The following is an 18,488-nucleotide window of genomic DNA, read 5'->3' as shown; positions in this document are numbered from 1 at the left end:
AGACAATTTTAACCTATGTTATTTGCCAAAATGTTCTGATGGTTGTGCCTTTCCTTAACATTGGGTTGATGGTTTGCTGTCAAGATGGAGAAGGGAGAAAAGGGGGTCTTTCTAGATGGCTTTGGGGAGTAGTCCTAGCCTGTGTCCACGAGATGACCGCGGGAAATATGGATATTAGGTTTAAAAGTTATCAACTGAGGGACTGAGGAGCGGATGCAATGAGAGTCACAGGAATCAATGGACATGAGAAGGATCTTGACAGCAAGGTCGACAATGTCGGAAGAGTCAGAACTAGAAAGGGGCAGGGACAGTATCATGGCCACTGCATGAAGGCAGAGCCAATGTGTCCAAGGATGGGAAAGCATTTGGGGGGCTGACATCTAGAGACTTGCATCAATTTTTGAAGTCAGCAAAGTGGACTTATCCACGCCAGACTCTCCTTTTCTTCAGTTCAGTTCAGCAAACATTTATGGAATTCCTCTTCCATGCCTAGCACTCTGCCCATTACTGGAGATAGGAAAGGAAACAAATGCCTCAGGGAAGGTCGTTTTCAGGATCTGTGGTACCCATCCTTGCCAGACATCCAGAGTCATTTATTCATTTATTAAGCAAATATTTACTGATGCTGGGAATATGGCACCCTTCCTGGGATTTATAGCCTTCCTCTTTCTCCTGCTAAAAACACTCTTAGGAGAAAATCTCCTTTCAGTTTTGGCGAATGAACCCTTTTCAAAACTAACATTTTAAAAGTATCTCACCAATGAAGCAAAACATATCTTTCTTGTTAAAAAAATGTTTCCAAACCTAAAAGCAGAAAGGGGAGATTTGGGGGGATGGAGGACCCTGTTGTCCAAACCAGCAGCCCATACCAAGGCCAGGCCTTCTAGGGGAATAGGCAAACAGCCTCATAGAACGAAAACACAGGCCTGTTCTCCCCAGGTCTGGGCAAAGAAAAGAGAACCGCAGACCAAGGGCAATGTGCAGGTTGCTAGCCTGAAGGAGTAGTGAGCGAGCAGGTGGATGAGGGCTGGCCTCTGGGCCTTGAGGGCATCCTTCCCTGTAGGACCCTCCTTAATACTGGACACTCACGGGTGATGCCAAGCATGTCATTCCTAATATTTCCAAAGTATGTATTTCTGATCCTGCAATTGAAAGAAATAAATTCACTCTGACAAAAGCTAGTACTCACTGAGAGCATCCATCAGGATCCGGGGCTCTGTGCATAAAGCTGTTTTGTTCTAGAAAGGCAGCTGTGGAAATACCTGATTTCATGAAGCTCTACAAGGCAAGCATTAATGCGTCAGTTTCTATAGAGTAGGCAAGAAGACAGCCTCCACCTCCCAATCTCCACCCTAAGGTAATTGCAGTCCAGCACCGAAAGGGCTCATTCAATCTAGCAAATAACCTTCTTAACTTCTCTCCCGAGGTCTCTTCCTGTCCCTAGACCAGGAGGCTGTGGCAGATTTCTTGTTTCTCTCTGGCCACCAGGAGCCAGTCCAATGGCCCATCTCATCCTGGCCCCAAACAAATGCAGAGGTCCCTTTCTCCTTACAACTTGTCTACTGTGTGCCGAATCTGAGGGATGGATTCCCCAGTTCCCACCACAGAGGGCTGGACTTTGGAGAGAGATTCAGAAAACAGTGAGTTTTCCTATGCTACTGGTATTAATTTTGAAGAACATTGAGTACCCACTCAGGTGAGCTCAGTGTCAGTACTTGGGGACTTGGCTTTGTTACAGATGGCTCATAATTAAAAGTGATTTAGGCTTAGCATGGTCGCTCATACCTGTAATCCCAGAAAGTTGGGAGGCTGAGGTTGGAGGATCATTTGAGCCAGGAGTTGGAGGTCAGCCTGGCCAACATAGTGATAGTCCATCCCTATAAAAATTTTAAAAATTAGCTGGGTGTGGTGTTGCACACCTGTAGGCCCAGCTACTTGGTAAGCTTAGGTGGGAGGATTGCTTGAGCCCCGGAGGTCAAAGCTGCAGTGAGCTATGATTGCATCAGTGCACTCCAACCTGGGTGATAGAGCAAGACCCTGTCTCTAAAAAGATAAAAATTCAAAAAATAAAATGAAATAAAATAAATGAAAGGGGATCCGAGGACCTGTGTTCGGTCACTCCCAGGAAGATTGTGTACACACTATATCACATCTATTTGCATTTCCAGCACCCCTATATCTTCAAGTTCACGTCCACACTGAGCTCCACTTGTGCTGGGTACTGAGTGGGCCTCCTACGAAATGTCACCTGCCTTGCCCAGCCCCAAGGACCTTAGAGGTGCATCTCCTCCCAGGCACTGAAGTCAGAATACCAAGGGCAGAAAGCATCTCTCAAAGCAGTAGCAATTTCCAGAGTCCATGGAGCAAGATGTGGCACCATGGGTTCCTGTCCAGCTCTGAGCACATAGTTTTGAGAATGAGCCTGTTGTCCACGGACAGCTCATTTGTTGCAGTGAGAGCCAGGAAATAATGACCATACAGTGATTATTAACATTTATTGAGGATGTATTACATGCCGCATACTGTTAGTGATTGCCCTTCAAACCTAAGGGGTAGAAAGCACGATTCTACCTTCCCAAGCAGGAAACCAGGACTTACGGAGGTGAAGGAACTTCTCCAGGGTCTCTTAGCTAATGAGGGACAGATCTGGGACACCACATGCAGGTGTGTGGCCACTGTGCAATACTGCTTGTCCCCAACTTAGAGGCCCCCAAAGCCCAGCTAATGGCAAGATTGTGAATCACTTAATTTTTGTGTGTGTGTTTTAAAATGAGCTATAAATGGCTGGCATTTGAAAATCAAAATCGACATCATCGGAAGTATAAAAATAATGAGGTGGGTGGTAAATGGCACATTGGCGCGTGTGAGCAATTTGCACAACGAAGGAATGGGGGCCATTTAGAGCCAACAAAGAAATGGCTTCTCCACAGTCACAGATGAAAAAAGAAAAAAAAACGATATTCAGCGTTAGGCAAAGGCAGCTTTTAAGCAGTTTCACTTATTGTTAAGCTTCCTTTTGATTATGGCAAATAAGTTTCCCTTTAACGGGAGGCTCTCTTATAAAAGGGAGGAAGGGCGGCTGAAACGAGGCTGGCATAGTGGTGCAAATGATCTTTTCAGGCAGCCTGTCCCCCGGCCCAGGGCCCATGTGATCTGTCTTCAAATTCCCTGGTGTTTGGTAGGGGTCTTTGTGGCACAGGTCTCCTCGGCTGACCATTGAGGTAGCTTATTATCTCCCAGAAGCACATAATGTGTTCACCAAGTGACTGCATTACAGCGAGCCCCTAAATTGTATTTGGACAAAGAATAATTGAACACTGGACAGAATAACAAATGCCCCGGTCAAGTTTGCTTCATGGGTTTATCGTGTTGTATTAACATGATAGAAATATGAATACTTAAATCTTATCTCAGGTATAGTTTATAACTGCATTAATCATTTACTGTATTATATATTTTTCATGTCAGTAAGATTGTGGGGAAAAGATTCAATTTTCACAGCACAGTCAGAGAGTGTGTTTTAGATAAAGTGAGAGGCCAGGATTAAACCACTGCAACATGGCTTTCAATTGCAGGCCCTGCAAAGGGAAGGTTAGCACATATCAAACAATATTAAGCAGGATCGTTTGGGCTTTGGAAAAATAAATCACCAGGCCACTCAGTGCCATTGTCGTGTTTGACGGAATCAGGTAAACACTTACAGACTTTTTACTTATATGTGATAGGTCCAAACTAGGCTGGTAGGACTACTCTTTGTCCAAACCTGATGCTCTGTTCTTTGCAATGTGTGTCTGTTGCCGACTTCCTGTGTTGGTCCGGGCAGGTGTGCAGGGGAAGAGAAGGGTTCAAGGGCATCTTTGACCAGGCACTGGACAGACAGCCCTGAGTGGCACACCCTCCTTCAGGGAAGAATGGATTCAGAGAGGCAGTGGCAGTAAGTGTTTTGCTGAGGTGCGTGCCTCCAGAGTCCTGGAGTATGTTTTCTAAAACAGTTGTTGGGGGGTGGGGGAGGGAGCCGCCTTTTCCCCTGGATAGGTGATAGGTACCACATTGGTTCCTGCCTGGCTAAGCCCTGCAGAATCTTGTCAGCATCAAATTAAATCACCACAGACATTCTCGCTGGAGGACGGACGTTTTTCCAAATCGCTAGCTTCAATCCGTTCTGAGGGGCTGGGATGGAAAAACTTGGCATTTTTTAAAATATAAATTTCCTGAAATTTCAGTTCCCTGCGATGTCATTCTTAAAACTCTGTAAGAGGTCTGTCACGGGTGGTTGTACCCTTTAAGCTTTCCTCTTTGCCCAGCAAAGTGAAGCAGAGGTCGTGACACAGAGCAACTTATTTTTCAAAGTTTAGGAAAAAAATCAAAACAGCAGGCCACAGAATAGAAAGGTGAGATGCAAAGACACAAATCACTTCCCAGTCACAAAAATTGCCAAAAAATAGCAGCTTGCAGCTGTGCACAGCAGGGGCAGAAAACATTAAACACATGTTAAATAACAAATAGGAGACTTAAATATAGCTAAAAATGGACCTTGTTCTGAATAAATCATGCAAGCTGCATCTTAACCGTCCTGAGAAATGTAATGGATCATGTGAAATCTGCCAAATTTGTATTAAAAAAAAAATCAATAGCGTGTGTGCCTCTGCTTTTAAAATGACATGATGTTCGGTTCAGGGAAGACGTTCTGTGCTTCCGCTGTCCCCCACCCCCGCCACCTCCCACCACCCATAAGACTACAGCTGGATTTAAGAAATTTCACTTTAGTTAAAGACAAGCAAGACATGCATTTGAATAAGTCTATTTTTTTTTTGGTGGATAAAAACTATTTAACATTCACTTTGCACTGCCTTAGCATTTCACAAAATTGTTCCCTCTTTCTTTTGAACATGTAAAGGAGTTGGCTCATCTATTCTGAACCGTTTTTTGAAAACCGCAGAAGTTCATTTCTCCGATACTTCTCATCCATTTTTAGCCTCTACTAAGACATAGCCATCGCCACGCGGTCAAAGAGGTTTTTATGCCATCTCCTTCACTGCCTGTCGGTGGGCGGGGGGGTGGGTGGCTGGGGGCAGGGCATTGCCTTTTGTGACAATAAGGCAAAATAAATCTCCAGGCAGAGTATTCAAATCAATCCTCCTGGCAAGTCTCCTTCTCTTGAAATGTTTGCTGCCTATATATTTCTGTCTTCAGATTATTTCCAAGTCCGTTGGCTTGCCTTCAGCACTTAGGGTCATATTTTGGTTTATCCTGTGTGTGTCTCACTTTGGAGATTAATGCACCTTAATAACACAAGAGTGAACTGTGATGAGAGACTTTTTAAACTTTGCCTTTATATTGCCACAATAGCACGTGTTTTGCTCCAACACACACACACACTCACACAAACACATATGCACACATGCGCACACACAGGCATGTACACTCACACTCACACAAATGCATGTGCACACACGTGCATCACACACTTACATGTTCCTTAGCATGGAAAGGTAGTCTGTGGTTGTACACTCCTAGCTCCCAACAATAGTGGAATTCTACAGCTGCATATATAATTTTTGTTGTCAGTAATCAGTTGCCAAGGAGTTTAATGTAAGGGACCGGGGTATGGTGTGTAGGAGAGCATTGTGATAATGCAGCCTGCCTCCTCACCAGGTAAATAAAGGGGCTCTGTACACCCATGCCGACCTCCGTGCCTGACGTCCTATCCCAGAGCTATCTTTGCATTCGGAATATTCATAATACTCTCTTAGTGTGAACAGCAAATATCTGGCTTTGAGGGCAAAAATATATATGTGTGTAAAAGAGAGAAGCAGAGGGAAAAATACATTTTCAAAACAAGGACCAAGTAGAGCCCTAATGGGAAGCCTTTGAGAGGCATGATTAGCATACTTCCGAGGCTTCCCCTGCTCCAGCCAGCCTCTTTTGGCTGCACAGAGAGCATTTCCACTGAGCTGCACTCAGACGGGGGCTCTCCAGAGCCAGTGGATGCTCTAATGTACTGAGAAGTCATAAATATGGAATACGCTGCACCGCTGCTTCCATTTCCTGTATTTCAGGGATATGGGGGAAATTACAGATGGTAGCACAAGTAGTGATTAGAAAAATGGAGAAAGAAGTGTCAAAAAAGAAAAAGAAGAGATTCTGGCAAAAAAGAAAGAAAGAAAGAAAGAAAGAAAGAAAGAAAGAAAGAAAGAAAGAAAGAAAGAAAGAAAGAAAGAAAGAAAAAGAAAGAAAGAAAGAAAGAAAGAAAGAAAGAAAGAAAGAAAGAAAGAAAGAAAGAAAGAAAGAAAGAAAGAAAGAAAGAAAGAAAGAAAGAAACAGAAAAAAGCCAGGAAAAAAAGAGGGAAGACAGGAAGGAAGGGAAGAAGGGAGAAGAAGGGAGGGAGGAAGGAAGGAGAGAGTGAGGAAGAAGTGGGAAAGGAAGGAAGGAGGGGAGAAAGCAGGGAGGAAGGAATGAAGGAGGAACAGAAGAAGGGGGAAGGAGGAAAGGAGGAAGAAAAGAAGGAAGAAGGAAGGAAGGAGGAAGGAAGGAGGGAGAGAAGGAAGAAATGAGGAAGGAGGGAGGAAGCAAAGAAGGAAGGGATGAAGGAAAAAGGAGAGAGGGAGAAGGAGGAAGAGATGAAGGAAGGAAGAAGAGAGGGAGGGGGCAAAGAAGGAAGGGAAAGAGGGAGAAAGGAAAGAAGAAAGGAAGAAAGAAAAAAGGGAAGGAAGGAGGGAGAGAGCATTTGCTGCTCCTTTCAAACTCACTTTGCATCTGGATACAGCAGAAATACCATTTCCAGGAGAAGGTACTGACGACCAGCACCTTCTTCCCATTTGCAGTTGGCAGGAAAAGAGATGGGCTTATCTAGGTGGTGATATCCTCTCCTCAGGGAAGGTTCTGGTCTACTCTGCCTGTGGAAAATCAATTGAGTTTGCTTGTTTGGCAAATCCCACCTCCCCAAGAAAATTCTCAAGTTGCCAGCCACCCCGCCCCCTCCAACACAGGTACACCAGAGGCAAATTGTTTCTGAATTTTCTAGTGGGGGATTAGCTCAAGAGGCAGCGGCAGAAAACTATTATTTGCAACGTTGGTGGCCCACCTTAGGACAGCCCTATTTGGATACCATTGAAAAAATAAAGACAGGAAAAGACATATGTTTGCAACAGAAGAGCCAAAACAAAGCTGAATAGGTTAATGAAATAGCGTCTGAAACGTAGCCATACTAGTTTTGCCTCTGACGTGCCCCCCTTCTTGTCCTCTCCCCCATTTTTGAATCCCCAGGAACTCACTTTTTCTTTTATGCTTTCATGGGGCTTTAATGGTTCCAGAGATGTGGGGTTCATTTTTGCTTTGTGTGCTTTTTTTAATCTCATCTTTTCTCTTATAATATTCCTCCTCTAACTTGCCCAATGTGATTCATTTCTTTAAGATCTTGTTTTATTTTTAAGTCATCAATTACTCAAACTTTGTGGGCCTATCTATCCTCAGCCATCTGGACTCCATACCTTATTTTAAAGCATGTTCGAATAATGACAACCTTCTTTTCTCAATTAATTTATGGGCTTGTGGGGACCATTTTTCATTTGTTATCATGCACTTCCATTTGATCTCTCATATCTTTCTTCTGCATCTGCAACCATGGTTTATAAATCTTCCACCCCGGCATTGTCATGGTGTCCAAGATATATAGGCATAACTTCCTATTAGTTCCACAAAACTGACCTTAATTTCTAAAAATGGTATCAGATGTGAATAAAGTTTGGTAAGATGATTTGTTTTGATTTACTTTGTACCACTTATCTTTGAGTTTTCTTCCTACTTTTCTTTTATCTAATTTAGACAGTAAAGCCTTGCAAGCCGGGTTACGGTTTATCCATTACCTCCCTGCCGACACTGCTCCTTAGAGAGATGGGGCTGGGAGATTTTTGGCTGTGGATAATAATAACGTGGACTGTGGACATGCTTGAGGTTGGTTTGTGTTGTTTTCTATTTAATGCAAGCTGACCTGCAAGCTTCAATATCTTCTATTCCAAAAATGTGAATATTTTGAAACAGCACGACTATATCAAGTTATTAGATATTGGATCTGAGACTTGCATAATAAAATTAGACATGCAGATCCAAGTATCTTTTCTTGTCTGCTGCTCAGTTGACAAATAGGAGTATGGAAAAACCCAAATCTCTCTCCGACCATTAGGGGAGGCTCATTTTGGATTTCTGAGGGGCTGTGGCTTACAAAACACAATCTGTGTATGTGTGTGTGTGTGTGTGTGTGTTTTGTTTTACATAAACAGACTTCTGTCCAAACTAGAGAATGCTAATTAAGCAAAAACCATGGCCAGATGTTTATTAACACATCTCAGGTTCATGGGATTTGGAGACTGTGCAGTTTTCATGAACTCATTTAAAAAGGGAAACACCTTTATTGGAATAATAGGCAATTATGATTGCGGACTTTGCCTATTCTTTTTTGTGCACATCAAGTGGGCGGGAGAGGGTCCCTCCTAGATGAGAGATGAAGAGCCTGCCCACATCCTGGTGCATCTGGCTTCAGCCCACACCCCAGTTTTGGGTGTGGCCTTTCAGCCAGGCCCCCTACTCACCCCCACCCCCGCCACACACACGCTGTGCTCAGTGGAGTCGAGAAACACACCCATGTAGACACACAAAATAAACCCTGGGCAGTTGGGTATGCAGAGTCAGTTGGTTTTTGGATTTTGCCTTTGTTTCCTTTAATTGTATTATGAGTTTACCTTGTGCCCAGCTGCATGAGTACCTATTGGTATGGAGACTATCAGAGAGGACTCTTTGCCAAGCAGTGGAGCATCTCTGGAATGCCAGCAAGCCGTGAGACAGGAAGAGGGGCTGTCAGACCACAGCATGGTGACTTCACTCTGGGCCCCAGATTCAAACTGTGGAGTAATAAAACTGAATAGCACCATATAAAACTCCGCGTTTCATAAGACAAATATTGCTCTATGCATTCCTGTCCCTTGCACTATGTTAACTGTAGGAAGAAATGGAAACAGTTTTAGTGACCCCCTGGGACCTATAAAGGCTATTTCTGAGTCTGAATCTTGCTGTTTAATTTAATCATTTATTATATTAATATTCAAATGGGCTGCATCTTATTAGCTACTGCAAAGATGTTAGTATGTCTGAAATAAATACCTAATTATGCTTTTGAAGAGAGGGGTTCTAAAGACTTTGGTATGTTTGTGCTAATAGAACAGTTCATTTGCAGATTTTTCTGCAGAAATCAGCAGTTTGAGGCTTTTTTTTTTTTCTCTCTCTCTCTCTTTTAAGAAAATAAAAACAAGGATTGAATATCCACTGAGAGGTTTCAATAGCAGGTCCTAGTTCCACAGGCTCCCAAAGAGCCCTGGAATTACGAGGTTTTGTTCTCTGCACCCGAGTGAGCGTCCACCCCGGAATGACCAGCACTTTCAGCTCAATAACACATTAATACAATTAACTGTTTTAATCAAATGACCATGAAATTAAATATGTTCCTGTTGGAAGAAAAAAAAGAAGGATCTCTTCTTGGAAATATATTTTTTGAGTCCAACATGCTAATATATTTCTTAACATGACTGTTTCATTATTTTCCATTTGCATCTCATCTCATTTCTCTCTCTCTCACTCTCTCAGTGTTTCTTTCTGTCTCTCTCAATTCCCCGTGCAAAATCAAAATCTTATGTAGGTCATTGATTTTTACATCCACAGACAATGGACACCAGCAACTTGCAGAAATCAGACTGTGCCATTTGGAGAGAGAGTGCACAAAATATAATGCCACATACACTCTGGAGTGGGGGGAGTGGGGGCCCAGGAACCGGCAACTCGGTCTGTGTTGAGGCCAGAGTCTGGCAGGCTCCATACGGAGTCCATTTTCCTAATGCTGAGCATTAGCTTCATGAGGATGGATTATGCTGCTGGCGTAATATACACAAACGGTGATGATAAATTCTAAACTAAATGTATACACTGCAATTGGAGCAGTGGAGAAATTAGCGGTAAGTGCAGAAGTTACAGTCTGAGAAACTGGGAATTACACGTTACTATCTTTCTAAAGTAACTGCCACTGGATCCACGATCACTCTTATTTTTTATTTTCTAAGATGGCTAAAATGGTATGTCTACTAATACCCAATTATCTGCTTCATAATTTTTTTTTTTCAGATGAATGCTAAAGCCAAAGGTTAAAGTCCTAAGTGAGTAGCCAAGACTGCTCCCATCGACAGGGATGGTCTCAGTGCCCCCCTCCCCGGTTGACCTCCATTTAACCTTTAAATTGACCTCGAATGAGTTTATTTTCCTTCTCTTCACATGGATGGCAGTCCCATGGGAGGGGACCCTCTTTTCCTGGGTGGATAATTACATTGTGGCTTTCAACTGCACAGCACTCGGTGTCAGCCCTTGTTGTGTTCACGCACCTCCTTCCTGGGCACTGCCCACATACAGCCTGTGTGCTGCCGCTGTGCGTACCACGCCATCCACTTCCTTCCCTTCCGCGTACCTTCCCAGGAACACCTGCTGAGTATCAGGTCCAGGTAAGCATTGTGGCACCGAAGGTCTCTGCCCCCAGAAAGCTTTCTTTCTAACCTATTTGTCCCAACTGTTGAATTTCATCAGGAGTGTGCCACAGCAGAGAATCAGTGACTGCTGCGGGAGTACCCAAGCACCACGATGGAGCCTGTTATTGAAGGAAGACAGCCTGGAGGAGGTGACAAGGGTCTCCTGTGCCAGCCACTGTGCTTGGTGCTGCACTAATCTGTCATCTTAAGTCTTCCTCGCCGGGTGGGATGATGGGCCGTTTGGTTCTCTGTCTTCTCCAGGAGACAGCTGGCCTATGGCAGGAGAGGTCTCTGAACAGGGCAGGGAGAGGCCATTGTGGGAGGGCACAGCTCTGGCCCCAGTCCCTACACTCCCGTCCTCCCCAGAGACCTAAAGGAAGCATGAGTCCTGTGTAAAAGAATTCACACCTGACTTACCTGACCAAGGAAGGCTGCTGTTAAAGGCTGTAATGCAAACCCATCAGGGCGCTCTGAGACACCACAACAGGGCCTGTGGCTGGAGACCCAAGGAGAAGAGGAAATTCACAGGCACTGGCTGGTCTGCACCACTTTCCTAAACCTTAGACCCACAGACAGAGCACCTCCTGGGCATGAGTCTCTCAAGGCTGTCTGTAGGACTCTGCATCTCCTATGGAAGATTCGTGAGCAAAGTCAGGTGGACAGATGAACTGAGAAGACCCAGGGGGCCTAGGGGCTGAGGCTGCCAGGGGAGGAGGAGGAAGGTGAGGTTTCTGTTCCAGAAGGTTCCAGGAGGTTCTGGAGGGTTCCAGAGTGCACACACCAGGGTGTTGCTCCTTGCTCCTGGTGGCATTAATGGTCTGCCTGTCTCTGGCTAGGAGAGAAGGCCACAGGGGACTGTACATCCCAACAATTTCCCTCTAGGGTGAGAGAAGGAAGGCACCCACCAGTCCAAGCATCCAGAACAGAATGAAAGGTTGAGCCATCACTGAGGCAACCCATGGGGTTAATCGGCTCATTTCATTCATGAGATTAACTGGTTTATCTCATGTTGGTTATGGTTGTATTCCCCCATCACACACAGCTCCACTCAGAAGTCCTCCTCACACTAACCTGCCTTAATTTCCCCATGTGAAGTAGCCCTCCTTCAACTCTCTGTCCCATCACACAGAGCCATCTGACATGTCTTGTTCATTCATTTACTTGTTTATTTTCATCTCCCTCCCACCCCCCACCCCGAATTCAAGTCCTTCAAAATAGAAGCCAGGACTGCTATGGTATTTCACAAAATGAAAATACAGGCCCTCTGGTTCAAAAACTTACGAATTTCACGAATGTTACGAATGTGACAGTGACATGAGAACATTAAACCAAGGAGAGGCCCTTTTAAGTGCAGGATTCTGATTGAAGACACAGATAGCACAGATTGGTGGCCTCCTGAAAAGGACCTGTCCAGCCCCAACGAGGTCACTACCGTGCCCAGAACAGTGCCTAGCAGACAGCGAATGCTCAATGAGCACTGAAGGATGGACGGTGCAGTCTCTGCCACCCCACAGGGTGACATGCTTATTTTCACCATTACTAGAAGAGACCGGGCATCTCCTGGTGTGAGACAGGCTGACTGAATGAATGAATGAATGAACAAAGGAAATACCTGAAGCATAATCGGGCTTAGAGAAGGGAGAGATTGCTTCCATTGCACAAGATGAGACAGGGCTTCAGGGAGGAAGGGGAGCTCTGTTTTTAACAATACGTAGATTTAAATAAGGGAGAAGTGGGCATTCCAGTCAGACGCAGCAAATGTAACTGTGGGACCCCATCTGTGTTCCAGGAGCACCGCTGGGATGGAATGTGGGGTACATATGGGAATGCAGTGGGAAATGCCCTAGTGTTGGAGGCCGCCCTCTTTTTCTCTCCAGCTTAAACTGGGACTTCCCTTGGAGATCTTCCCCACAGCAACTGGGCAGTCAGGTAAGTCCACAGGTGGGACCAGGGCTGGTAGATTCCCAGCTGGCCCCAAAGCAGGGCTTTGGATGCCAGAGGGAGTGGGGTTAGGATCTGGCAAAGAGTTACTGATTGTCTTAGTCTCAAGGATGTCCTCATTTTCTCTGAGTGAGGTGTCCTAGAGAGCCGGCTGAGTGTGACTGGCCAATACTCGGCCTCTGCAGTTGTCATTCATTCATTCATTACTCATGGAGGTGGGTGGATGATGACAAAACCTGTACTATGTGCAAGTTATTTTAACGGCTTCCAAAAAAGTTAAAACAATGATTTTGCAACTGAGGAAGCCACAGTCCATGAGGATGAGTGTTACAAAGACAGTAAGAAGCAAGCGGCACCAGAGAGAGATGCTGATGTTGGGCTGCAGCTCTCGAGAGGAGTGAGGCCCTGAAGGCTGCCATCAGGGAAAGCTTCTGGTCTGCTGGAAAGGCTTCCCGAACATCTCCAAGTCCAGGTCAGGGATGGCCTCAGGGTCTGCTCCAGGGGCCTGGCTCTCCAGACCACTGTCCTGTCAGGGGCCCAGACATACTCAGTTTCTAAATGCATCCTTCCAACAAGAAGCATGGCACTCCTCTTCCCAGGGGCGATCCTGCCCACTGGAAGCACTACCACTGGGGAATATTAGGCACTAGCAGCGGAAGCAAACAGCAGAGGCAGAGGCTTGGGAGGGCAACATCGGAAGACCAGCCCCCAGAAATTAACTCCGATTTCTATTGGGTTTTGCAGCCAGATTCTTTACATTCAGGTTCATTATTACAGCCTGTCTTTTATTTTTATTTTTTCTGCTTTCTGCTAAGACCAGATTAGATTCTCATCAAAAGTCTAGGGGGTTGGGGAGAGCATTTATGGAGATCAGCCTGTGTTTCGGGCATCAGCGGTTAACCGGGTAATATACACTTCTATTACCCTCCATGCAGTCCTCGGAGGATCAGTGCGAAGGGTTTAACGACCACACAACGGAAAACATACATTCCTGCTGCCTTGGAGCCGCCATCGGGAGCCTGTGTATATGTTTCCCTCATTATTTGGATGTGCCGTTTGAATGTTGTGATCAGTGATTCAGTGCACATGATTCATCAGGAAGGCATTTGCTCGGCAGACATGTGAGGAGCTGTCTGCCTCTTCAATCTCACTGACAGGGCAAAAATGCTGATTTATAGTAAATCATTAAAATCTGCTTATTATGGCACGGCTTGTTCCTCTTCCCCACTTCAAGCCCGCAACTTGATCTGCATCGTGTCTCTTACAATTTTATACTACAGCAAGCAGTTATTTAAACAAGAGGGGAAGGCTCCTTAGTCTTTATTAGTGCATATGAAAGGATATTTTGTTTAAAGAAGACTAATTAAGAATGCAGACGATTTTCTTGCTCCGTGTTGGGGGGAAATATAAAGATTTAAAATGTCGAAGCAGAACAAAGAGTTATTGTACTAAAACAATACTTAAGAATGATGACTTGGTACCTATTTTAAATAGCCGTAAAATATCAGTTCATATGTTGACAAAATTATTGAGGAGGTAGGGGCTTGGGGGATGGTCTTCTTGAGTTTGGGTTGGAGGGAGGCCATGAAGATCTCTAATAGAAATGAATACAACCAGAGAATAATGCTATTATTGTGTTCAACCCCAATATTGTGACAAAGGTTACATTGCTTTAAAAATCATAGGTAAAGTTTTGTTCTTTAAAGGGAGAAGATTTAAGATTTGGTGAAAGCGTAATATGAGAATATGTTGCATGCCAGGTAAACAAAGAAATAACACAAAGAGGTCTATATTTTGTATGTGTTACTTACAGTAAAAAAAAATAAATTAATTTGATGCCTGGGGACAAAAATCCTTGCCACTGAATTACAAAGAAGTGAATAAACTGACTTAAAATTAATCCATACAGATCTGTCCCCTTAATAAGACTAATTCCAGAGAACAAAGCAGAGCATAATGCATTTTAAATTAAGTTGGAAAATGCATAATTTATATTTGTTTTATTTCTTCATATTTTAACACAGGTGCGTTCCAGAATGCTAAGAACCAAAGGAGAAGGGCATGCTTCTGTCCGTGGCTTTTTACTTTTTAAAACTGAAGGATCTAATATTTCTCCTCTTGTTCAGGAAGTGAGAGCAGAATGAGACAGAAAAGATGAATGCAGCAAGAAAGAATGAAGTGAGTATGTTCGGTAAAAATTAATTTTTAGGTCTTCTAATTTCTGATGTGACATTCAGCAACAGTTAAAAAAACACACACACCACATTCATCTGGATGAAAATCATGTTTTCCTTTTGTCTCAAGTGGTAGTTTTAGGAGAAGCTGGGTGGGGTAGAAGAGCTCAGCTGGAGGGACTACAGTGACTCCATGGATGAGTGAAGGACCCTCATCCTGCCCACCTGGCCCAAGCAGGACTGATGGGCAGAGGAAGATGGCCCAGGGCATAGCAGGGAGATGGTCTTATTTCCTTAAGCCCCTTGGCTACCTTGAAAATAGCCTTCTTCTCTCCCAAACCAGAACCCCAGCCTTCACTCTCCTTTCTTTTCTAGTCTCTAACCTCATCCCTAACCTACCACAGCTTGGTTCCTGCCCATCATTTCTATGACATACAAAATGTATCCAACTTAACTTAACTCATTGACTCATTTCAGCTTAACTCATTTTAAATGGTGTGTTTCTGTTTGGTTTTCTTTGAAAATCACAAACTAGACACAGCCTAGTTATGACTATTAAAATCAAATTGAATGGCTTAAAATTATTCTTTAACATAAATTGCTCTTTGGAGAGACCCGTGCTAATGATTAAATTGTAAGGAAAATTCAGAGGAAAATAGAACCGGTATCTACTTAGCTACTGAGCAACTACGAGGGAAGAGACACGGAGCCAAGAGGTCTGCAGCTGTTATCTCATCTGCCTGTAACAAAGTCCTTCAAGCCAGGGCAGAGTCACAGGCCTATGGTGGGAGGGGAGAGGACTGAGCAAGTTCCTGACAGCTTCCAAGCCCCAGAGTAGAAATCTGACTCAGGTCTGTCTGAGCCCATATTGGCAACCATCATTCATTATGAGCTTTAAAACCTGGACAGAAACCAAGCCCACTGCCCAAGCTCACGTGCACTCTGATGGGCTATAACCACCCGGTACTTCCTAGCTGTGAAGACTGTAGGACTGACACATTCTTTGTAAAGCAGAACTGATGTGGTCACAGGACATGGACCACTAACTTGCCAATAACTCTTTAGATAGTGAAACCATCACACTGATTTTTTTGTGAGTCTGGCTTTTGGGGCTTAGTTCTGTTTTTTTTTCTTCTGTGGAGCAGATCAGTACTTCTCTCATTTGCATCCAGAGAAGAAGATACTGTTTAAGGCACTGACTTCCAACCTGCTAAAACTTGCCTTGCTTTTGGAAGGTCGAATGGGATGCTACTTAAAATAGGGTATTCCAGCTGGTTAGGTTTGGAGTTCAGATATACAAAAGTCAATGTTACACTAGGTGCATTTTTATTCATGCCAAACTTGATATTTGATAGATTTATTCGGATCAAGTCCCGATTTTCCTTCCTACTTTTTTGTGGCAGATACCAGTGTGATTGTTGCTGGATGAAGCCAGCCTGTTGCCTTCTGCATTTGCTAAGTCACCTTGCCATCACGGTGCCACCATTTCCACCTTGTCTCTGTGGCATCAGGGATTTACTCAGTTTACAGTGTTGCCTCTGTGTCTCATCACTTCTTCCCGCACTCCATTGCCTCTGCAGTAAAGTTAATTGTAGGAGAGGGTCAGGGAGGCAGGGCATTTTCAAGCAGGGAAGAGATATATTCTTCCAGAGACAATGAGCACACACTGGGATCTAGCCTTTCTTAGAGTTTAGCAGTTGATTTTCTGCTGTGGTTGAATTTTGGCTTTGTTTTTGCTTGTAGCCTTGTGGTCCTTCTGTTTCACGCTCTTGCACAATCTTCCCATGTCTTGGTGACAAAGCTCTTTGTAGCCTGAATCAGCATGGAGAACAAGCAGAGGATGGATTTCTGCAAGATGTGAGGACTGCAATATTCCCATTCGCTCATGAACCACAGCTGCTGTCCCTAGGTGAGCCACAGATGGACATGTAGGTCACAGCCCAGCCCACTGTATGGCTTTGCCTGGGCCTAGTACTCACTCTCTGCTCCCATCCTGGCAGATCCCCTGACCTCTGGAGAAGGCTGCTAGCATTGCACTGACCCAACTTCACCAAGGCATCAAAGGACAAAAGAAGGAACCATAACGTGGGTGTCATTACTGCAAGTCCCATCGAGGTAATACTCCAGTGGCACTGCATCTTTGGTGGCTGTCTGTCTTGTCCGCTTTCTGGGCCCTTCCTCTGCTTTACCCCAGGTGCCCAGTGCCTTCAGTCTCCTGCCTTAAGTCAGAGGGAGACATCTGACACCAGATCCATCCACAAACTTCGATTGCAATTACCCCTTCCTGGGATTCTTGCACCCTGAAAAGTGATCTTGAGAAAGGGCTGTAATGAAACGGTGGCAAGGAACCCTATGGAAGAATTTGATCTAGCTTGGTAGCCATGGAAAGATGGATATTTGTGACTACAAACACTGTTAAGAAATATTATGCCATGGATAGATTGCTCCAAAGAGAGACAGACTGAAGCCAGTTTGGGCGTATGAGTCCATTTTCATGCTTCTGATAAAGACATACCTGAGACTGCGTAATTTATAAAGAAAAAGAGGTTTAATGGGTTCACAGTTCCACTTGGCTACAGAGGTCTCAATCACGGCAGAAGGTGGAAGGCATGTCTTACATGGTGGCAGGGAAGAGAGAAGTGAGTGCGAAGCAAAAGGGGAAATCCCTTATAAAACAATGAGATCTCGTGAGATTTATTCACTATCGCGAAAACAGGATGGGGGAAACTGTCCCCATGATTCAGTTATCTCCCACTACGTCCCTCCCACACAACACATGGGAATTATGAGAGTTACAGTTCAATGTGAGATTTGGGTGGGGACACAACCAAACCATATCAATGGGTTAAGTGAAACTGAACTTTTTTTTTTTTTTTTTTACCTCCTTGAGACTCATTTTCCATATTTAAAGCAGAGATGAAGAGATGTTATGTCCTCTGTGAACATTGTGGTCCACTGTTGTGTTTATTTCCATCATTTGAAAACTATTCCCCCTCCCCACCGTCCCACCTCCCTCCTTTAGCTGCAGAGTCTCCTCCAACCCTCTCACTGTTGAAAGAGTTGTTGGCATCTTCTGTTGGGACTGTCTTTCTTCTCAGTCACTCCCTACAGTGCCTGGGTCATCCTGGGATGCCTCCTGACTTCACTATCCTCCTGAAATGCCTTGAGCATGGTCTGCTTTCATCCTTGCCTTTTTCTCTAGACAGCCCTCCACTACTGGCAGTTTTCTCCTTTTATGAACATGCCTCTCTCTGCCATCCACACCACCACCTCTCCTTGTTCATCATTGTAAGTTGCTGCTTCCAGGCTGTGAACTCGACTCTGCTGTCTTAGCAATCTGCACACAGAACCGTTCTCTCTCTCTCTTTTTGTGTGTGTGTGTGTGTGTGTGTGTGTGTGTGTGTGTGTGAGACCGAGTCTCCCTTTGACACCCATGCTGGAGTGCAGGGGCACAATCATGGCTCACTACAGCATTGAAGGCCCAGGTTCAGGACAGTCTCCTGCCTTAGTCTCCCAAGTAGCCAGGATCAGAGTTAGCCACCCCACACCTGACTGACGGTTTTTTTTTTTTTTTTTTCTTGAGATGGAGCCTCACTCTGTCGCCCAGGCTGGAGTGCAGTGGTGCGATCACAGCTCACTGCAACTTCGAACTTCTGGGTTCACACCATTTTCCTGCCTCAGCCTCCCAAGTAGCTGGGACTACAGGCACTCACCACCACGCCTGGCTAATTTTTTGTGTATTTTTAGTGGAGATGGGGTTTCACCATGTTAGCCAGGATGGTCTCGATCTCCTGACCTCGTGATCCGCCT

The sequence above is a fragment of the Colobus angolensis genome, unplaced genomic scaffold (assembly GCF_000951035.1).
Source record: "Colobus angolensis palliatus isolate OR3802 unplaced genomic scaffold, Cang.pa_1.0 Scaffold291, whole genome shotgun sequence".
In the NCBI taxonomy this organism is placed as follows: Eukaryota; Metazoa; Chordata; class Mammalia; order Primates; family Cercopithecidae; genus Colobus; species Colobus angolensis.
This window is presented reverse-complemented; position numbering follows the sequence as displayed.